Source organism: Bos grunniens, chromosome 20 (assembly GCF_055505025.1).
Source record: "Bos grunniens cultivar Pamir isolate PY7600 chromosome 20, Bosgru_T2T1.0, whole genome shotgun sequence".
NCBI classification, from domain to species: domain Eukaryota; kingdom Metazoa; phylum Chordata; class Mammalia; order Artiodactyla; family Bovidae; genus Bos; species Bos grunniens.
The window spans coordinates 34,133,070-34,156,939 of NC_141184.1; the positions used below are offsets into that span (position 1 = coordinate 34,133,070).

Consider the following 23,870-nt stretch of genomic DNA (forward strand, 5'->3'; position numbering starts at 1 on the left):
GGGATTGAATCCACATCCCTTAGTCTCCTGCATTAGCAGGCAGGTTCTTTACCACTAGCACCACCTGGGCAGCCCAAGATCTATTAACTGAAGTCATCATGCTGTATCTTACTTCCTCAGAACTAATTAATTTTATAACTGAAAATTTGTATCTTTTGACTACCTTCACCCAAGTACGTATTGAAAACAGAGGACAGTGTCCTGCAGGCCAACATGACCTCAACTCTCAGGAACCTGTCTAGGGAGGCAGGAAGCTAGTCTAGGGTAAGCAGGGCAGATCATGGGGTAGAAGTACAAAACATTGTCCCAGGCTTGGAACACTTTGTGGTAGTCTAGTTGCTAAGTTGTGTCTGACTCTTGCAACCCCATGGACTGCAGCCCACCAGGCTCCTCTGTCCATGGGATTTTCCAGGCAAGAATACTAGAGTGGTTTGCCATTTCCTTCTCCAGGCTTCTCTGGAAGCTCAGTTGGTAAAGAATCTGCCTGCTGTGCAGGAGACCCGAGTTTGACCCCTGGGTCAGGAAGGAGCACTTTGTGGAAAATATCAAATCACAGGGAGCCAACAATGAGATAAAAGATCAGCAACTGAGCTACAACAATTCCAAGGAAATGATAGAAGACATACTTGAGACAAATACAAAGAGTCAAGAAAATATGCACCATGCTATGTAAATGGAGAAACAAGATGCCAACACGGATTATTTTTGCCACTTACTAGTAGCCAAGCAGAGAAGGCAATGGCACCCCACTCCAGTACTCTTGCCTGGAAAATCCCATGGAAGGAGGAGCCTGGTAGGCTGCAGTCCATGGGGTTGCTAAGAGTCAGACATGACTGAGCAACTTCACTTTCACTGTTCACTTTCATGCATTGGAGAAGGAAATGGCAACCCACTCCAGTGTTCTTGTCTGGAGAATCCCAGGGACGGGGGAGGCTGGTGGGCTAGGTCTATGGGGTCGCACAGAGTTGGACACTACTGAAGCAACTTAGCAGCAGCAGCAATGGCCAAGTATCTATTATCGCTTTCTACTTTTCTGAAGGTTATTATTTCTTAGAAAAATCTCAGACACAATCATCAAAAAGAAGAGGGAGAATGGAGCTATTTAGAAGCAGAGCTTTTGTATGGTATTGAAGCTAAGTTGGGATCAGTTCAAAGTAGACTGTTATAACTTTAGGATATTAAATGTAATCATATGCTAATCATAAAAAAAGATATACAAAAAGAAATTAGAAAGGAGTCAAAGCAATTTGCTACAAAAAATCAACTAAACACAAAAGCAGGCAGCATTGGAGGAAATGAAGGACAAAAAATGTGTAAAACACAGAGAAAATAAATAATAAAATAGATGAAATAAATCCTCCCTTGTCAATAATTACATTAAATGTAAAGGGATTAAACTTTCTAATCAAAAGGCAGAGATTGGAGGATTGGACAGAATAACATGAAAACTATATGTTATCTACAAGAGACTCATTTTCAATTCAAAGCACAAGTTTGAAAATGAAAGGATGAAAACAGATACTTCTAGCAAACAGTACCCAAAAGAGAGCTGGGGTGGCTATTCTAATATCAGGCAAAGCAACCTGTAAGTCAAAACTGTTACAAAACAAAGATGGACATTATATACTGATAAAAGAATCAATCCATCAAGAAGTTATAATAAAGGAATTTCCTGATCTATTGTACAAACACGGTCCCATCACTTCATGTCAAATAGATGGGGAAACAATGGAAACAGTGACAGACTTTATTTTCTTGGGCTCCAAAATCATTGCAGATCGTGACTGCAGCCATGAAATTAAAAGATGTTTGCTCCTTGGAAGAAAAGCTATGACCAACCTAAACAGCGTATTAAAAAGCAGAGACATTACTTTGCCAACAAAGGTCTATCTAGTCAAACCTATGGTTTTTCCAGTAGTCATGTATGGATGTGAGAGTTGGACCTTAAAGAAAGCTGAGCACATAAGAATTGATGCTTTTGAACTGTGGTGTTGGAGTAGACTCTTGAGAGTCCCTTGGGCTGCAAGGAGATCAAATCAATCAATCCTAAAGGAAATCAGTCCTGAATATTCATTGGAAGGACTGATGCTGAAGTTGAAACTCCAATACTCTGGCCACCTCGTGCGAAGAACTGACTCATTGGAAAAGACTCTGATTCTGGGAAAGACTGAAGGCAGGAGGAAAAGGGGATGGTAGAGGATGAGATGGTTGGATGTTATCACTGACTCAATGGACATGAGTTTGAACAAGCTCCAAAAGCTGGTGATGGACACAGACACCTGGCGTGCTGCAGTCCATGGGATCACAAAGAGTTGGACATGACTAAGCAACTGAACTGACTGACTGATTGTGCAAACTGAGGCTGATGGCAGAGACCAGCTGATCTCTAATGGCTAAGTTATCATGTCCACTTATCCAGTATATTCTCTGTGGTTGATACTCTCTGATGAGTACTTAGTCACCGACTTTCAATTCCTATCAGTTAGCAATTTGCCCCAGGAGCGTAATTCCACTCATACTCCTGGGGTGTGTTTACACACAATCAAGCAAACTCCCATAATACCAAAGAAGGGTTTCAGGCAGTAAAGAGGAGAAATGCAGGTGCTTGAGGAGTTGTCAGCATGCCAGGAACTGTATGCAGCTGCAGGTATACTCAAATGAGTGAAGGTAATAGTGGATGGGGTATTAAAAGCATCTGATATAAATGAGAAATATGTCAAGGCTTATACTGTATTTTGGAAAATAAAATTTGGATAAAATCTTCCCAAGCATAAACAAGATTAAAAGAAATTAAATAGAAAATATATATAGTTCTGAGGGAAAAATATAAAGAAATATAGCATGCAAAAAATAAGTGAAGAACTCAGGGTGGAATAGGGCTCAAGAAACAGCATATTCTCTTAAAACGCATACTATAGAAGAACTTTAATATGAATATTACTTCAATATGATAAGAGTGGAAAGGGAAGGTGATATAACAACATTGCAATGGAAAAAGAGATAGAGAATGAAAACAGAATAAAGAACACGTCCGAAAACTCTCACCATATATATCAATAAGTAATCTAAGGCTGTTGCTGCTGCTAAGTCGCTTCAGTCGTGTCCAACCCTGTGCGACCCCATAGACGGCAGCCCACCAGGCTCCCCCGTCCCTAGGATTCTCCAGGCAAGAACACTGGAGTGGGTTGCCATTTCCTTCTCCAATCTAAGTCCAGACGGGATAAAATAGATATGGCTAAATTTTAAATCAATGCTATGGAGGGACATCTTGAAATAAAGAGTGAATACATAAGAAAAAGAAAAGAAATGAAATGAATGAAGCCAATATATTATAATAGACATAGGGGACAAAGACAGTTCAACCTAAATATATGTATTTTCTTGAAGGGAAAAAAATGATATTCAATGATTTTTAATCATATAAAATTCCCCTGCAATTATGAAAGATCAGGGTCTGTAAATTTGAAAGAGCACAGTACATACAAGGTAAGATTGATACAATATAACATTGTGACTTAGTTTGGTTAAACTATTAAGGTTCAAGAATAAAGGTATTTATATGTGTGTGTACTCAGTTGCTCAGTTATGTTTGACTCTTTAGGAACCCATGGACTGTAGCCCATCATGCTCCTCTGTTCATGGGATTTTTCAGGTAAGAATAATGGAGTGGGTTGCCATTTCCTCCTCCAAGGGATCTTCCTAACCCAGAGATCCAACCCCCATTTCCTGAGTCTCCTGCATTGGCAGGCAGGTTCTTTACCACTGTGCCATTTCAGAAGCCCTGATGTGTACTGTATTTCATAACAAAATATGTAATTTTAAAAAAGATAATGGAAGGCTTCTAGACAAGGGACCAAAAAATGTCATAAATAAGGGCAAAAATTCAAGATGATCTCAGACTTGACCACAGAAAATTTAATTCCAGAAGACATTGGAATGATAAGTACCAGGTTGTGAAGAAAGGAAAAGGTGCAAAGGTAATACTCAAACAACTTGTTAACTATAAAAACCAAAGAAGGTAGGAAAAAACCACAGGTAGAAAATTACAAATATTAAAAATCTCAGGCTCCCTTAAGGCACATTTTCAAACAAACTATTTGATGGTGAAATCTAATCATACAAGCAAGGAATCAAAACAAAGATTTAGAGAATTTGAAATGGTATGATCAGTATAAAAGAATTAATGATGAGTCCCAAATCTATTTTAAGTAGCTCTAAGCAACCAGATAAATACATTTTGTTTCAGAGTAAAATAGAAATACTAAGTGAACAATTAAACAGAAATCAGCAAGTATATAATGAACTGAAAATGATACAAACCCATTTGACCTAATACCTATAGAACACTATACCCAACAATTGCTGAATATATATATATGCTTTTTTCAGAGGATGTGGAATGTTTATAAAGAAACACTATACACTAAGCTGTAAAATGAATCTTAGTAAAATGAACTGTACTAAAATCATACAGAATAATATCTGTGACCATAATAGAAATAACTAGAAGCCAATAAAGGAAGATATCTGAAAAATATCCAAATGAAAACTAATACAATTATGTAAAGTTTAAAAATAAAATTAAATTAAAAAAATAAATAAATAAACATATATTCCTAAACCCTTGGGCAAAACAATAAATCACAATAGAAATTAGAATGTATTTTTAACTGAATGAAATTGAAAAAACAACATAAGTTTGTCCAGTGAAGCTAGAACATCTTGGAAGAAAATGTAGACAATATTAGTTATTTAACAATTAGAGGAAAAAAAGCTTTGAAGTCAATCAGCAAAGCTTTGACTTCAAGCCAAGAAAAAGAACAAAGACCCTGATGCTGGGAAATCTTGAAGGCAAAAGGAGAAGGCGGAGGGAGAGGATGAGATGGTTAGATAGCATCACCGACTCAGTGGACATGAATTTGAGCAAACTCCAGGAGATAGTGGCAGACAGGGAAGCCTGGCATGCTACATTCCAAGGGGTGGCAAAGAATTGGACCATGCTTAGTGAACAACAACAACAAAGAAGAAAATAAAATTAAATTTAAAAGCATAAATTAGTGATATACTGCAAAGAGAAAAATCAATAAAAACAAAGGTTGCTTCTTTGAAAGAATAAAATTGATAACCCTCTAGCTAGAGACATTACAGTCATTAAAAAGCTAGTAAGGAAACATTACAATTTGAGCACCATGATTTGACGAAGTAAATGAAATAAAAAATTCCTTGAGATATACAAATTATTGAAGAAAAGTGGTGCTGGAGTGGCAATTGAGGAAAAATCTTGATATGTAAAAACCTATTATGTATTTTATGTTTTCATTTCTTTGATTTATAATATTCACAATTTAAATATCATTTATATTTATCCTGAAATTGCTTGCTCCTGATTTGTTTTCTTTTTCTGTCTCTCTCTCTTTTTTTCTTTTGGTGATGACTCACAAGTGGGAATCAAGATTGCTGGGAGAAATATCAACAACCTCAGATATGCAGATGATATACTACTTTAATGGTAGACAGTGAAGAGGAACTAAAGAGCCTCTTGATGAAGGTGAAGAGGAGAGTGAAAAAGTTGGCTTAAAATTCAACATTCAAAAAACTAAGATCGTGGCATCCAGTCCCACCACTTCATGGCAAATAGTTGGGGGAAAAGTGGGAACAGTGACAGGTTTTATTTTCTTGGGCTCCAAAATCACTGCTAATGGTGGCTGCAGCCATGAAATTAAAAGACAAACCTTGGAAGGAAAGCTATGACAAACCTAGACAGTGTATTAAAAAGCGGAGACATCACTTTGCCAGAAAAAGTCCGTAGAGTCAAAGCTACGGTTTTTCCAGCAGTCGTGTATGGATGTGAGAGTTGGATCATAAAGGAGGTTGAGCACTGAAAAACTGATGCTTTTGAACTGGGGTGATGGAGAAGACTCTTGAGAGTCTCTTGGATGGCAAGGAGATCAAACCAGTCAATCCTAAAGGAAGTCAACCCTGAATATTCATTAGGAGGACTGATGCTGAAGCTGAAGCTCCAATACTTTGGCCACCTGATGTGAAGAGCTGACTCATTAGAAAGGACCCTGATGCTGGGCAAGAGTGAAGGCAGGAGGAGAAGGGACAACAGAGGATGAGATGGTTGGATGGTATCACTGACTCAATGGACATGAGTATAAGCAAGCTGTGGGAGATGGTAAAGAACAGGGAAGCCTGGCATGCTGTGGTCCATGGGGCTGCAAACAGTCAGACATGATTCAGTGACTAAACAACAACAGTCTCATTTTCAGTTGAGCTTTAAAATCTCTTTATACATTAAGAAAGATAAGTCTACATTCTGTCAATTTATCACATGTTTTGTCATTCACTCTTTAAATATATGTATTTAAATACATGTATATTTGAATTAAAATATATTTTCTCACAAAATAGATTGCTTTATTCTTTTAACATGGGTTATGACTTTTTTATTAGTAGATAATTGCTTTACAATATTGTGTTGGTTTCTGCCATACATCAACATGAATCAGCCACAGGTGTGTGTGTGTGTATATATATATATATATATATATATATATATATATATATATATATATATATCTCCTCTCCCTCTTGAACTTCCTTCCCATGTCTCTCCCCATTCATATCTCCTCTCCCTCTTGAACTTCCTTCCCATGTCTCTCCCCATTGCACCCCTCTAGGTTGTTTCAGAGCACTGGGTTGAGTCCTCCGTGTCACACTGCAAATTCCCACTTTAATGGCAGAAAGCAAAGAGGAACTAAAGAGCTTCTTAAAGAAGGTAATGTATTTTACTTATGGTAATGTACATGTTTCCATGCTATTCTCTCACCTTTCCTCTATGATTTGTGCTTTGGGGCCTTACTTACCTCAAGATTATGTATTTTTACTTATACATCTTTCTATATTTAATTAGTGCTCTCTCTTAAAGTTAATGCTTTAATCCTACAGGACTATATTTTATTGTAAGAGTATACTGGTAGTCTTTCTTTTTTTCAAATGCTTAGTCTTTTTTTATCATATATTAAATTCAAATATGGAGAAGGCAATGGCAGCCCACTCCAGTACTCTTGCCTGGAAAATCCCATGGACGGAGGAGCCTGGTAGGCTGCAGTCCATGGAGTCGCTAGGAGTTGGATACGACTGAGCAACTTCACTTTCCCTTTTCGCTTTCATGCATTGGAGAAGGAAATGGCAACCCACTCCAGTGTTCTTGCCTGGAGAATCCCAGGGACGGGGGAGCCTGGTGGGCTGCTGTCTCTAGGGTCGCACAGAGTCAGACACGACTGATGCGACTTAGCAGCAGCATCAGCAGCAAATTCAAATATATATACTCGGGTCCATTTCTATTATGTTTCTGTTTATCTGTTTGTCTATTTCTGGATCAGTCCCACACAATTTTATTTATTATAATAGTATATCTTAATCTCTGATACAACAGAGACTTTTTATTCCCTCCCTTTTCATCATTTTCTTCAATTTTAACCTATGTTAATTGTTTCATGCGAACTTTAGAAGCATTTTGTCAAATTCAAAGAGAAATCCATTTTGATTCAATAGTTATTGTTACAGCTATTTGGGGGAAATTGACAAATTTACTATATTAAGCCTATCAACTAACATGACCTGTTTTTGTATTTAAGTCTTTCTTTAGTTCCCTCAAAACAGTTTTTAGTTTTCTTCATATAGGACTCAGACATGTTAAGTTTATTTCTAAGTTTTAGTACTTGGATTTTTTTTAATGGCATGATTTATTTTCTAAAAAATATAATTGATTTACAGGCAGGTTTGATCTCTGGGTAGGGAAAATCCCCCCGTAGAAAGGAATGGCAACCCATTCCAGTATTCTTTCCTAGAGAATTCTATGGACAGAGAAGCATCCAGGCTATAGTCCATGGGGCTGCAAAGAGTTAGACTCAACTTAGCAACTAAGCACACACACACATCTGTATCTGTTAATGGCAAATAGATGGGAAACAATGGAAACAGTGACATACTTTATTTTCTTGGGCTCCAAAATCACTGCAGATGGTGACTGCACCCATGAAATTAAAAGACACTTGCTCCTTGGGAGAAAACCTATGACCAATCTAGATAGCATATTAAAAAGCAGAGACACTACTTTGTCAACAAAGGTCCATCTAGTCAAAGCTATGGATTTTCCAGTAGTCATGTATGAATGTGAGCATTGGACTATAAAGAAGGCTGAGTGTCAAAGAATCGATGCTTTTAAACTGTGGTGTTGGAGAAGACTCTTGAGAGTCCCTTGGACTACAAGGAGGTCAAACCAGTCAGTCCTAAAGGAAATCAGTCCTGAATGTTCATTAGAAGGACTGATGCTGAAGCTGAAGCTCCAATACTTTGGCCACCTGATGCGAAGAGCTGACTCATTAGAAAGGACCCTGATGCTGGGCAAGAGTGAAGGCAGGAGGAGAAAGGGACGACAGAGGACAAGATGGTTGGATGGCATCACTGACTCAATGGACATGAGTTTAAGCAAGCTGTGGGAGATGGTAAAGAACAGGGAAGCCTGGTGTGCTGCAGTCCATGGGGTCACAAAAAGTCAGACATGACTGAGCGACTGAATGACAAATCCCTAATTAATCCCCCTCCTCTTTCTCTCTCCCCTTTGGTAACCACAAGTTTGTTTTTTATAACTGTTATTCTGTTCCTCTTTTGCATATATATTCATTTATATAATTTTTAGATTCCACATACAAGTGATCAGTTCAGTTCAGTTGGTCAGTTTTGTCCGACTCTTTGAGACCGCATGGACTGCAGCACGCCAAGCCTCCCTGTCCATCACCAGCTCCCGGAGTTTACGCAAAGTCATCTCCAATGAGTCGGTGATGCCATTCAACCATCTCATCCTCTGTCGTCCCCTTCTGCTCCTGCCTTCAATCTTTCCCAGCATCAGGGTCTTTTCAAATGAGTCAGCTCTTCGAATCAGGTGGCCAAAGGATTGGAGTTTCAGCTTCAACATCAGTCCTTCCAATGAACACCGAGGACTGATCTCCTTTAGTATGGACTGGTTGGATCTCCTTGCAGTCCAAGGGACTTTCAAGAGTCTTCTCCAACACCACAGTTCAAAAGCATCAATTCTTTGGTGCTCAGCTTTCTTTATGGTCCAACTCTCACATCCATACATGACCACTGGAAAAACCATAGCCTTGACTAGACAGATCTTTGTTGGCAAAGTAATGTCTCTGCTTTTTAATATGCTGTCTGGTTTGGTTATAACTTTCCTTCCAAGGAGTAAGCGTCTTTTAATTTCATGCACACAAGTGATATCATACAGTATTTGTCTTTCTCTGTCTGACTTATATCATGAAGCATGATATTCTATAGATCCATCCATGTTGCTGCAAATGGAAGAATTTCGTCCTTTTATATGGCTGAGTAATATTCTTTTGTACACATACCACATCTTCTTTATCCACTTGTCTGTTGATGGGCATTAGTTTGCTTCCATGTCTTCGCTGTTGTAAATAATGCTGCAGTGAACACTGGGCATGTATCTTTCAAGTTAGTGTTTTGTATCATTTACTTTTTATTCCATTTTATTTTCTAACAGAAGTTTCACTTTTACATTTTACTGTCTAGTCAGTCCACAAATTAAATTGGCTTATGAAGTGAGATAAAGAACTAATTCTTTTTTTCCCAAAACAATAAGCAGTTTTTCCAGCAGTAGCTTCCATGGAATATTTAGCCATGAAAAGTCAATGCAAAATACATGTGTACTGTGGTTGTAATTATATAAAATATGCATTCCAGATGACAATAATTAGAAAAGAATATGGAAAACTTGTATTTCTTTATAATTTTCTCACCAACAATTTAAACTGATGGTAAAGAGTTCATCTTTCTTTTTTCATTCATTTTACCTTTTCCTTGGAGGAAATGCCATTTCCAATAACTATTTCTTGATATTTTACAGTACAAATTTAGCACTTAGCATATGTTCCCTTCAAGTATTAATTAAGTAGCATCTCACATAGTAGACAACCTGGTGTCTGCCTAGAATTAGCACAGACGAGGAGACACTCACATGTGCTCTCAAATATTAAATTCTGAAATAGGGACATGTTTTAATAAGTCATACTATATTTTTCTCCTTACTAAGAAATATTAATCAGATATTTCTTAATGTGGTATGAACATGAAACAGTGTTCAGAAGAGTCACATCTGGTTGGTCGATATCTGTCCCTCCATTGCCTGAGTAAAATTCCTCCCCTTCTCCCTGAGTACATGTTTTTACTCTTCTCTCCTATGAAATCTATTCTATTCCTTCCCTGTATGCATGCATGCTCAGTTGTATCTGACTCTTTGTAACCCTATGGAATGTGACCCACCAGGCTGTACCCATGGGATTTTCAGTCCATGGGATTTTCCATGCAAGAATACTGGGGTGGGTTGCCATTTCGTCCTTCAGGGGATCTTCCCGACCCAGGGATCAAACCCATGTCTCCTGGGTCTCCTCCATTGAAAGCAGATTCTTTACCACTTGAGCCACCAGGGAAACCCTTATTCCTTCATTAGGTGTGTCAAAATCAGACTTGTGCTTCCAAGCATCCCTGTACCCTAAGCATCACTTCTTGTCATTGCTGTCATTTCTCTCTCTTTTTCTTTTCTTTTTTGATTGGAGGAAATTTATGCAGATGTGCATAAAGCTCTTTATGGGTTAGAATTAAGAGAAGATATTCCTCTTGCTCAGAAGGATGGTCCAGGTATGGACATAAAGGAACATCTTGTCTTACATTTAATGGGATATGATTATTATTATGCACGTCAAAGAAAAGCAATGGATTTTCTAAAGGATTAAAACAAACAGAATTGGCATACCTAGACATGGGAATACCTCAGTGACCCAGCATCATTTGGAAATAAAACAGTGCTGCTGCTGCTGCTGCTAAGTCGCTTCAGTCGTGTCCGACTCTGTGCGACCCCATAGACGGCAGCCCACCAGGCTCCCCTACCATATGTAAACTTTCCAGACTACTGGAAATTCTCACCAACAACCCAATGGTCACATTTTGGTAAATAGATGTGCTAACTCACTGCTGGTGAGTTTGTAGGTGATTTGCCCTGCATTCAGTGGCCTCATGCTCCTACACTTTGCTAGAGGTAGGCCTGCCTTTTGTCACACTTTATGTTGTTCCTTTTTTCCCCACCAGAGACACCCCTCTCCAGCAGCAGCCCACCTCTAAGTCTTCAATATACTTCTACTCTACTGTAGCATAGAAACCAGATGACCATGCTTATTGAATTGTGCCCCAAGTACAAACCTAAGGAAACTCTGGGTCATGTTACTTAGTTGTCCACCTATTATGGCTTTCGGAGTTCAGATGTGTGTGTGTTAGTCACTCAGTTGTGTCCGGCTCTTTGTGATCCCATGGACTCTAGCCTGCCAAGGAATTCTCTGGGCAAGAATACTGGAGTGGGTTGCCATTCCCTTCTCAGGGGATCTTCCCAACCCAGGGATCAAACCTGGGTTTCCTGCATTGCAGGCAGATTCTTTACCATATGAGCCACCAGGGAAGGTCTAAAGTCTCTGAAAAACCATTCCTTCTTGGTAGGGCTACAACAGAAAAACAAATCATTCATCCATTCAGCAAACAATGATCATGTGCCTCCACACTCCATTTAGTATTCCAGACACTGGCTGTATAGTAGTGAATAGAGCAGACACCCAGTCCTTGGCATGTGTAGAGTTTAAAATCGAGATGGGCAAAGGGATATTGTGAAGAAAGCTTTGAAAGTACCATGAGAGCATGAAACCAAAGAATTAATGTATATAAATGACTCAGAATTCAAATTTCAAAAAGAACAAAAAAAAAAAAAACCCGCATTTCAAAAGGGCAGTTTGGCAGCCAAGAAACCATAATAGTCCTGTTAAAGGCATGAGTCAGAGGCTCTTCAGGGAGGGAATTGTTTCTGGCAGCAGGGGCCCTTTCTGGAAGCATGTCCGGTCCTGTGTGCGGTCTCACTTCCTGAGGCTGCAACAGAAGACGTGCTCCCGGTCCCTTCACATCATTCCCATCCATCCACATATTCCCTCAGCTCCTCTTCAAACTGGATCTGCCCCAGCCCTGGTGCTCCAGGAGAAGACTATGAATTCAGTAGTTGAAGGGATTGAAGCTACATCCACAGCCAGGCCGGAGAATGGTGCTGTGACACATGGCTTCTCCTCCAGGGGGTTTCGGAAGTCAGCCAGGAGGCCTGACTTTCAAGAATGAATAAAATGAAGGAATATGGAGCCTGTACCAACAGTTTGAAATTTAAAAGACAGCTAAGAAAGAGTAGTGTGAACATTTCCGTGAGACAAGTATTATGGTCGCTGGTAGAAACATCAAATTCTCAATTTAGTTTAGGAAAATTTGAAGCAGTATTTCTATTCTTCTTTCCTTACACTTCCAACTTTTGTGCCAGCAAAGCAGAAAGTCCTCCCCACCCCTACATCTCCCCAAGCCTCCCACTTCATGTTTGTTTGTGAAAAGAATATGAGCAGTTGGCTGTCTCTAACAACTCTTGACAATAAGCAGGACAATGAACTAAATTATTTTAAAATGAAAAAAAAAACTTTTTTTTGAAAAAACATTTAACAAGCTAATGGTGGTTTCTCTTGTGTTCCAAAATGAGAGGCATGAAAAAGAATGGCCTCTCTGCTTCCTATTCAAGCAAAAACTCAAGATCTCAAGCCCCAAACCAGGGCCCCCAGAGCAGTAAGATGATGTCACAGCTGACCAATCAGTGGACCTTATCCAAGAAAACTCTTTGAAGGTATCCCTTCTGGTGACTGAACAGATTGTCCCCTGAGGTTGAAGCAAACACAGATAAACACTCAGGAAAAGCCATTGCGCATGGCACAGGGATGATAAAATGCCTGCTGATTTCAACCACTGACTGCAGCCTTCAGACTGTTTTTCTTAACTCATTCCTAGGCTTACCTTAAACTCTAGAATCTTTAGGTATGAAGAAGAGGCTGATATGTGTCTGTGAGTTTGCTTAACATGAAAACAATACAGGGACTTCCCTGGTGGTCCAGGAGTTAATTATCTGCCTTGCAATGCAGGGCACTCTGGTACGATCCCTGGTCAGGTAACTAAGATCCCACATGCTATGAGGCAACTAAGCCCTCATACTGCAATTACTGAGCCTGTGCCCCGCAACTAGAGAGCCCACGCACTGCCATGAAGATCTGTGTGCCAACGCAGTCAAATAAATATTTTTTTGAAAAGAAAGAAAGCAACATAAAAACTTCCTTCCACTTCATAAGAACCCAGGAGTTGAAAATGTATATATAATCAGAGAGTTCAAGCTTCCCCTCCATCAGTATAATCTTCCCAAAAAATGACCTTCCCTATCCAATGCTCTAAAGCCTGCAGTGTCCCTCTGCATGGGATGTGTTGCTGTATTGGTGTTCAGTCACCAAGTCGTGTTTGACTCTTTGTGACCCCATGGACTACAGCATGCCAGGCTTCCCTGCCCCTTACCATCTCTCAAAGTTTGCCCAAGTTCATATCCATTGAATCAGTGATGCCATCCAACCATCTCATGGGATATCAATCATCACACATGGGATATAAATGCTTTACAAATAGCCTTGATGACATGAGTCTGGTCCTGGACATAAGTGATCTGTTCACTGGAAGCCAGTTGTCACACTTTCACACCCACATGCATTTCCTTAATTTCCACATCTGTGCCTGAGCACAGACTATCTGTTCTGCTGGGTGGACCAGCTCATCCTAACTTACACCTCAAGATGAAATTGAGTTCTATCTTTTTCATGGAGCTCTCTTTTCCACAATTGACAAACACTTGGTTTCTACTCAATTTTTCATAGACATCTTTATTGCAGAAAACTGGGAACCTCTAAGCCCCTAGTTACACCAAGGTCATTATGCCTTGACCTAACAAGCTGTAGAAAATGAGTTGCCAGAAAACTTGTCCAGACTCCTGGGTAAATCGCTTCTCACCTTCTTGGCTAAGATCAAGGGCAGATTCCTGGGTAAGGAGGAGGAAAGGAAATTCACTCATATCCAGTCTTCTCACTCCTTCTAGGATCTGTGGACATAGAGATCACTGAAGAGTCTAGGGTTGTGCAGAGGTCAGCAATCCAGCTCATTCTACCACTTCAAGGGGTCATCTGTGAGCTGCTCCCCTTGCCCATCTGCCCTGGCCTGCCTTTAAAAAGTTTTCATAGAGAGGGTGATAAGATGTTCACCTTTCAAGCTGCATTTCCTTCCATGAAGCACTCTAGTCTTAGTATCTTTTACACCAACTTATATCCACCCCGTGTACGCGTCTATACTTCCAAACTTCTACCCTTGTTCTTATTAGCACTTAGGACATTCTTGCCCTCATTTCCTACCTGGTCAATATCTCCTCAGCCTTTTCAAGTTTCAACTCAAATCAACTCCTTTCTTCTCCTTCTCTTTACTGAACTCTTAGACAGTATTAACTACTCTTTCTTCCTTATTCCCAAAGTATATTAGTCTTCACTCTATTTTAGAACTTAATGATTGTTTGTATATATGTCACTCCCAGCCCTGGAGGAAGAAGGACTATTTTATTTAATCTTTATAGCCCTAGTCCTAACCTTGTGCCAAAGACATCTAGAAGTTGTGCTAATATGTGGGACTGAATGTGAACAGAAGTCCAACCCGGGGCAATATTCTGCTCCTCCTGATGCTTGCTTGGTAACCAACACTCCCCCATCCCCAACTCTCCCACACCAACATCCTGTTTCTTCTTCTTATCTCAGCTCAACATTTTCTTCAAGTTATACTTACTCTGCAGGTCCCATTGTAGGCCCACTTACTCTAGCTTTATTTTTTGGTACTCTCTCTGTTCAAGCCTAAGTACTCGCCCGCTACCTCTTAGCTTCAGTTTCCTCATCTGATACAGCCTCTTTGTAGCACTGTTGTATAGAGAAATATTAGATGTGTATGCAAAAAAAGTTTTGTACTAAAATGTCAAAGAATGATGCAAATAAAATAAACTTTAATTGCATATTTCAAAGTAAACTATATTTTCTAATGGAAAATAGTTATGATAAAAAAATAACTCACAGAATATGAATGTAAAGGAGTCAGAAATATATCTATGAATGGCAAAATAGATCAAAAAAGAATAAAATTATAACAGTGGGAGTATGATAGAAAAAATACACTGGACTGAAAAATTATTGAATGTTATCAGTTGTCAGTATTATAAATTTCCAGTAGTCATGTATGGACGTGAGAGTTGGACGATAAAGAAAGCTGAGCGCTGAAGACTTGATGCTTTTGAACTGTGGTGTTGGAGAAGACTCTTGAGAGTCCCTTGGACTGCAGGGAGATCAAACCAGTCAGTGCTAAAGGAAATCAGTGCTGAATATTCATTGGAAGGACTGGTGCTGAAGCTGAAGCTCCAATACTTTGGCCACCTGATGTGAAGAACTGACTCATTGGAAAAGACCCTGATGCTGGGAAAGATTGAAGGCAGGAAAAGAAGGGGATGACAGAGGATAAAATGGTTGGATGACATCACCAACTTGATGGGTATAAGTTTGAGCAAGCTCCAGGAGTTGATGATGGACAGGGAAGCCTGGTGTGCTGCAGTCTATGGGGTGGCAAAGAGTCAGACATGACTGAGCAACTGAACTGAACTGATCAATTGTTTAAAAAAAAAATCTTATTCCATTCCTACACATCTATTATTATCTCCCCATAAACATCTCAAATCCAATATGTTCAAAACTAACCTCAAGATAGATCTCTTACCTACTCCCCTTATCTAACTTGCTTCTATTCTTATATTCCTTCTTTTGACCACTATCCATCACTCCTAAAGCCCCCAATCCTATTTCATTTTCCCATCGTATTCAAAGCCAACCCAAGTCCTGTGGAGTCTAAGTCCTGAAATATCTCTTGTCTCTATCTCCTCTTATGCAAATTCATTGCCCCACTTTCAGGACTTAGGATTTCTCACCTGTTCTGCTTCCTCTGTGTCCTATTAGATCTTCTGTCAAAGACATAAACCTTAACATGCCACTTAAAAATTTTCTATGGCTTCCATAATTCAGACTGAATTCCTTAACATGTCATTCAAATTCTTTCATGATTTAGCCCCTGTTTATCTTTCAGTTCATTCTTCTGTGCTTCTTTAGGGATCTTGTAATACAGAAAACTTTCTCAGACCTTCTCAAGGCGACCTTTCACCCATACGCCCCACAACACTGTGTGTTCACCTTAATTAGAACATCCGTCTCAAACATGATCATTTCTAATTAGATATCTTCCCCGCCAGACTGTACACTCTTTGCTTGTCACCTAAAATTTTCACACAAAGAGATTAAATGGAATGCTTCCATTGCCTCCTCACCCAGGCAGGCAGCCCCTGAGTAAAATGGTAGAAATAGAAAGAAAGATAGGAATGAAGAAAGAAAGACAGTGTTAGTCCTGACATTGGAGAGAGAAGAGTCCAGGAGGCTGTAGCCTCTGTTGATGAGTGAAGAAAGAAAAATACTGAATCCAGCATAAGCTTGACCATATGACCCCAGCAAGGATCAAGGAATTTAACCCTTGATATGAATCATTTTGAAAGAATACAGAAACATTTCTCTCTATCAGGACTTCTAGAAAAGACAACTGACTACTGGACAAGCTTTTGCCTGATAGATATGGATTAATCCCAAAGAACAAATGTTTCATTGTGAATTATGTCTTGACCACTTGCCAACAGGTGATTGCATTTAAAGAGCTATTGAGTTTTTTTTTTTTTTTTTTAAGAGTTCTTAAAATGCGCTCATCATTGAAATCTTCAAGGGCAGATAAAGACTTCAAAATCAACACACTGGCCCAAAAAGAGTAAACACAGATCACAAAAACAATAACTTCTGGTAAATTTAACCAGTTAAATTTAGTTCTCTGTGTTCCTTTCTCCACACAAACATCATCATTGGTCTCAATATTTAACCAAACCCAAGTTTATTCTATATAAAAAAAAAAATAGAGCATTCTAAGATTCTACCTTCATTAGAAAGAAGATTTATATAAATGAAATGAAGAATTTAGTCACTTAATAAATGTGCTTTCAACCAAATTTTCTGCCTAAAATCACCAATATTTATAGAGGACATAACATAGTTCTAGTGTTACTGTTGACTCTGCTGCCTACAGTTTTAGATCTATCTCTTAGCTATTTTTGTGATTGATATGCCCCTCTTTACCAACATGGATATAAAATCAGAATATATTTTTAAAATACTGAAATTAAGTAACTATTCATCTTACTCCTCTGTCGTGAGAAAGTATTTCTTCTCTCTTCAGGGTTGTCTTACGTCCAATGCCAAGGGAAAGAAAAAATCTGAAGAGTTTTACTCAGCCCAAGGGGTTATTCTTGCTTTACCATCCTCATGATGGAAGAAAACTGGAAACTATGAGGAGTCCCCTCATGACAGATGCTGGGACTTGCAGCAGTTGCTGCTGAGGGAGTATCTGTGAAAAGTGGGCAGTTTGATAGTGAGATACAACGCTTCCTCATTTCTGTGAGAACAGCTGTTTCTCATAGTATCTGTGTGTGTGTGCATGCATGCTCAACTGTGTCTGACTCTTTGTGGCCCCATGGACTATAGCCTGCCGGGCTCCTCAGTCCATGGGATTCTCCAGGCAAGAAAACTCGAGTGGATTGCCATTCCCTTCTCCAGGAAATTTCCCAACCCAGGGATTAAACCCATGTTTCCTGGGTTTCCTGCATTGGCAGGCAGATTCTTTACCCCTGAGCCACCTGGGAAGCCCCTCTGCTGGCCATCAATCCATTGAAGAAAGGAACTTGGGTACCAGTCCATGTCTATTACACAGGTCTGGCAGAAGGTTCTCAAGGTAGAATATGGAAAAACAGAAAGACATGTTAAGATCAGCAATACTCACTACACAATATGACTAGTTACTTCAGTTCAGTCGCTCAGTCGTGTCCAACTCTTTTCGACCCCATGAATTGCAGCACGCCAGGCCTCCCTGTCCATCACCAACTCCCGGAGTTCACTCAGACTCATGTCCATCGAGTCAGTGATGCCATCCAGCCATCTCATCCTCTGTCATCCCCTTCTCCTCCTGCCCCCAATCCCAGCATCAGAGTCTTTTCCAATGAGTCAACTCTTTGCATGAGGTGGCCAAAGTACGGAGTTTCAGCTTTAGTATCATTCCCTCCAAAGAAATCCCAGGGCTGATCTCCTTCAGAATGGACTGGTTGGATCTCCTTGCAGTCCAAGGGACTCTCAAGAGTCTTCTCCAACACCACAGTTCAAAAGCATCAATTCTTCAGCACTCAGCTTTCTCCACAGTCCAACTCTCACATCTATAGATGACTACTGGAAAAACCATAGCCTTGACTTTAACATATATTAAACTCTGGTTAGTAAGTTTGCTTTTCATGGTGGTATGGTTGAGCAATTCTGAAGCTATTCTAAGTGTATTCTAAGCATGGGTAATTGAATAACTATGTATTATAGCTATAGAGAGGAAAAGACTGGAATGTATCCTGTGGGACTTAATTGAATTGGAACTATCAGCATAAGTTCATGGTTCTGTGTACATATATACAGAGAGAGAGAAGTTTGTTTATGTACATGTTTGTGTGTGAATGTGAGTGTGTGTTACCACTACCAGTAAGAGGGCCTCTGAACAATGACACACATGTAACAACAAGCACATCTCAGATACTGATTTCTAAATACCACTCTTTACTAAAAAGCCAGGGCTTCTTGGAGAAAAGGCTGACTCCTGGCTTGGATCAGTAAAAGCAAAAAATGATCCTGTAATACCTTGTGCTGAAAATTAAGGAACTACGTAAATCACATCAAAGGGACAAGGAATCAACTGCAAGAGTCCCCACTAATATATCTAGGACAATTGATAAAATAAATTGATGTTAAATATAGTGGGTCAAAATTACATGATGGCCAAGTAATTCTCACAAAATATGTCTCCACCTTTCAGGGGAGGGAGCTGGTGGACACCACCTTGTTCAACTGATCTATGTCAATATCACTACACTGTGGCAAATTGACACCATGTGCTTCCAGATGTGATGCACTGAGAAGGACATGTCACCTTAACCGTGCCAAAAATGCATGGCCTGAAATTAATCACACCCAGACTGAGAAGAATTCTACAAAACAACTGACTTGTTCTCTTAAGAAATGTCAAGGGTAAGCAAGACAAGGTAAAACTGAAAAACGCTTTCAGTTTAAAGGATGCCAAAGAGACTTGACAACTACGGCTACACGTGATGACTAGATTAACATATAAGCAAGACAAACACAAAGAAAAAAAAACAGTAGACATAAGGGATATTATTGAGCCAAGGGATGAAATTTGAATATGCACTATGCATTAAATAATAGTGCTATGCTCATACTCAGTCGTGTCTGCTTCTTTGTCACTGCATGGACTGTAGCCTGCCAGGCTCCACTGTCTATGGGATTTTTCAGGCAAGAATACTGAAGGGGGTTGTCATTTCCTCCTCCAGTGGACCGTTCCAACCCAGGGATCAAACCCACTGAATCATTGGGAAAGCCCCAATAGTGCTATAGTAGCGTTAAGTTTGGGTTTCTCTCATGGTTCAGTTGGTAAAAAATCCACCTACAGTGCAGGAGATGCAGGTTCAGTCCCTGGGTTGGGAAGATCCCCTGGAGAAGGGCATGGCAACCCACTCCAGTGTTCTTGCCTGGAAAGTCCCATGGACAGAGGATTCTGGCAGGCTACAGTCTATGGGGTCACAAAGAGTCCAAGACGTCTGAAGAGACTGAGCACATATGCTCGCAATGTTAAGTTCCCTGATTTCAGTGTTCTTAATTTCAGAAAATTCACATGAAATGATTTAGTAGAAAAGGGACATGATGTCTTGAACTTTTACTGAAATAATTCAGGAAAAAAAAAACACATTTTGGACACATAAACACATTGATATGAGAAGAGAAAATGCTAAAGTAATTGGAGCAAAATGGAAACTGGTGAAGGAGCCCCTTGTAATAGGCTGGAAACTTCCCTATAAGTCTGAAATTGCATCAAAATAAAAACTTAAGACAAAAAACTAAAATTATATAACATTTGGAAATATTGATTAAATGACCAACAAAACTGGGTTATATTCTTGGAGAACTTATACATGGCTCTATTAAAAGTTATTTTCAAAAATAAAATTCTTTCTTAAACAGTTAAAATAATGTATCTGAGTATATTATTAAATTTTTCCAGCCCTTATAATAGTTATCTAAATATTAAAACTATAAAGGTGAAATGACTATCCTTGGTACGTATTTGTTTGTTTAACCAATTTCTTAGCTTTACCTATCACACCATGTTACCACTGTTTTTGTGAAGAATTTTTAAAATATGGAATTGTTATTTTCACTTTTCTTATAAAACTGCCTACAGTATTTTTCATAGTTGAATTTTATAATTAGTAAACTTGAAATTCATGACAGCTTCATTGACCTCTGTCTTTCAACCATGGTATTTTTCCTTTTCTTTTTTTTTGGCTGCACGGTGTGGCATGCAGGACCTCAGCTCCCCAACCAGGGATCAAACCTGTGCCCTTTGAACTAGGAGCATGAAGTCTCAACCACTGAACCTCAAAGGAAGTTCCTTGACCGTAGTATTTTTATTTAAGAAGCTACACTCTCTACTGAGCACTCCACAGGCAGTTCTGGGCAAAGTCTGCCAAACTGAATCTATTTTCAAATTTTAACTTTTAAACTGGGATCTGTAAATATTTTAACCCAAACATTGCACAGGTACTTTTTTTAAAATCTCAGAATACTTTGCTCAATAAATATTTTTATAAGATAAAATTCTTATTAAAAGATGTTCTTTTTATAATTTTTCTAAATATTTCATGTAATTTAGATTATAGAAATCATAGGTCTTCTCAATTTCAATGCATTCCAAATAGAATAAAAATTTATCAAATTGAAAATAAAATCTTCTCAAAAGATTTTTTCCACATGTTGATCTATTTCACAGTTTGAGCATTTCTTAACTAATTTGTTCACTTCTCCCCTTGCTTTTGTAAGGATAAATATTAATATCTCCCTGTTTGCAAGCTTTCTTTTTAATAATTTCAGTTTACTATAAACTTTAAAAGTTAAAGGAACATTTGTTTCCTTTATTGAATAATTTGATTAAATATTTCCAAATGATTTTGAAAAAAATACAATCAAAATTTAGAGGACTTTTTTCTCCATGGTTGACATTGAAATTAATTTTCCAAGCAATTCTTTAAAAAGTTCAAACATTTATAAGATTCAATAACGCATGTCAAGGAGAAAGCACATACTGTCTGTCATACTGCAGTTTTTGTTTGCTTTTGTGAGGTCACTTCATCACACATACACACACAAATATTGTGATTCAGTTACTCTATGTACAAATTTAACCACTATCAGCTTCTACTTCAATTACTAAAACACTGAAATTTGGATGCAGTTAAGTGTTGTGACTCATTGGAAAAGACTCTGATGCTGGGAGGGATTGGGGGCAGGAGGAGAAGGGGACGACAGAGGATGAGATGGCTGGATGGCATCACTGACTCGATGGACATGAGTCTGAGTGAACTCCGGGCGTTGGTGATGGACAGGGAGGCCTGGCGTGCTGCGATTCATGGGGTTGCAAAGAGTCGGACACGACTGAGCGACTGAACTGAACTGAACTGAAGTGTTGTGTGTTCACCAAAATCAATTCCAAGTACGTTTCCGTTCCATAGAGAGAATGAGTACAGTGTAGTTTTTACCATGGTGTTATGCTCTGCTAAAATTTATCCTCATAGTATCACAATAGCAACAAATAATTTCATCTTCAATTGACTGTTTAACTGAATTTATCACAGTATTCACAATGATGTCAGATGTTTCAGTACTTTGATTTCATGAACTGTCAGATGGAAAAATAATTGAATCATTAACCAAAATTAACTGATGTCCTCACTGAAGCATTTGATGATCCTGACATAAAACTGGAATTATTTAATTGTTCACCAAATTCTTACTGCTAATGGAACCACCACTTTAACATTGCTTTGTACGTGCACAAGAAATCTTGAAATTGAAAGTGATTGAAATTATTTTAGAAGGACATACATGTGACCTAAATGAAAAGTCACACTTCAGAGTGATGTATAAACATATCTTTCCACAGCTGCACATATTTAATTGTTTGCTTTGGGCACAATCTATTAAAATAACATCCAACACTGAAATAAGTGCTTTGCTTCTTCAGCAGATGTGTCTTGGCTTTTTATATGTTTAGCTACATCACTAAAACCCCTCATATCAACCAACATTTTATGCAAATTTTATATTCGTTGATAAAATTTTATATTTTTTATTTTATATTTTATATTCAGTTGATAAAAGAACATTCAGGACTTTATTTTTCATTAAACATGCTCTTTCAGGCTTTTGGCTTGATTTTGTGCTGTTGTTGCTTTTGTTTTTTAGCTTGTTGCTGCTGAAAGTACATATTGCAAAATGTTTAAATAGAGTTGCCACATAACAAATGACAAAACCATTACAGCTAGAGAGTTCATATTATTTTCCATATATGTACCTGTGTCAGGACTCTTCAGTCTTTATATGCAGCACGTAATTTGCATACACTTAACCTGTAATTTCCTGTGTTATCTGCTGATGGACAATCTCATGGCTTTGCAAACCTCCCCGGTTAGGGCACATACCTGGGCACAGCTGGCTGGTAGACCAAATGGCAAGCAGAGGCAGCCACTTGTCAAAGAGAAAAAGGAGTTAGCTCAAGTGTGGACGCTCTTCTTTTCAACATGCATGCTATTTTTGAAAAGGAGGGGTTAATTATATTGTGTATGGAAACAGTGGAAAAAACAGGTATGACTTATCATTAGTCCTCTTTCAGACTTGACCATATGTTCAAGTAAAAACTGCTCACTGCATGTGCATGTTTCACGTGACTGGGTAGAAGCTCAAAGCACAAGGTAGAGGGCTACTGTTAGTTTTCTTTGCTGCTAAAAAGTTTTCCTCATTCATAAAATGGGAATAATAATAGATCTACTTAGGAAGTCACTGTAAGGAATTAAAGAGTTAACATGTATAACTCCGTCAAAGGAACTGTTTTATCAGAATTAGGCATTATTATTATTATTACTGCTTTCTAGAAGAAAAACAACACTGTGATTCCTCATTGTTGAGATTTTTAGAAGCCAAAGTATTTCCAGACCCTTTGCTGTCATGTTCTATGACAAATAGTGTTTTATTCGCCAATTCCTTTATGGCTGTACCTCTGCAGATATTACTTCCATTGCTGCAACTGCAGCAGTTAGCTTTCATGGGCAGGCTTGTTACAATTTCTTGGCTCATGTGATAAATTAAACTTTTTTAAAAAAGTAAACGTAAGCCTATTCCACATAAACTGTTAATAAGCCATAGTTTCTCCACTTCAGATTCAAATAGCTAGTGTTATGAACGTACATTCAGAAATTTCCGTCTCTCCCCCATTTTATTTAATCATGTTAGTCTGAGTCCCTAGCTTTATTTCCCTTGAGCTCTTTCTGATTATCTAAATTATTAGTTTTGAATCACCTGTCATTAGGAATGAATTTGGGCTTCCCTGGTGGCTCAGTGGTAAAGAATCTGCTTGCCAGTGCAGGAGACAGGGGTTCAATCTCTGTTCAGGGAAGATCCCACGTGCCTCAAAGTAACTAAGCCCATGTACCACAACTATTGAGCATGTGCTCTAGAGCCCAAGAACCACAACTCCTGAAACCTGTGCACCCTTGAGCCCATGCTCAGCAACAAAAGAAGCCACAGCAATGAGAAGCCCATTCACCGCTACTGGAGAAAAGCCCGCACAGCAAC

At 38.8% G+C, this 23,870-nt stretch overlaps 1 protein-coding gene and 1 long non-coding RNA gene across 3 annotated transcripts in view; one reads left to right on the forward strand and one right to left on the reverse strand.

The window, feature by feature from the left end:
- The window catches only part of LOC147350229 (uncharacterized), a 29,583-nt gene extending 24,010 nt beyond the window's left edge, over positions 1-5,573 (forward strand). Inside the window, exon 3 of the long non-coding RNA XR_015148659.1 lies at positions 5,443-5,573. This is a non-coding gene — a long non-coding RNA (uncharacterized LOC147350229). The remainder of the gene's footprint in view (positions 1-5,442) is intronic.
- RANBP3L (RAN binding protein 3 like) overlaps positions 1-23,870 on the reverse strand; it is a 322,025-nt gene that overhangs the window by 266,987 nt on the left and 31,168 nt on the right. The gene's annotated exons all lie outside the window — the stretch shown is intronic.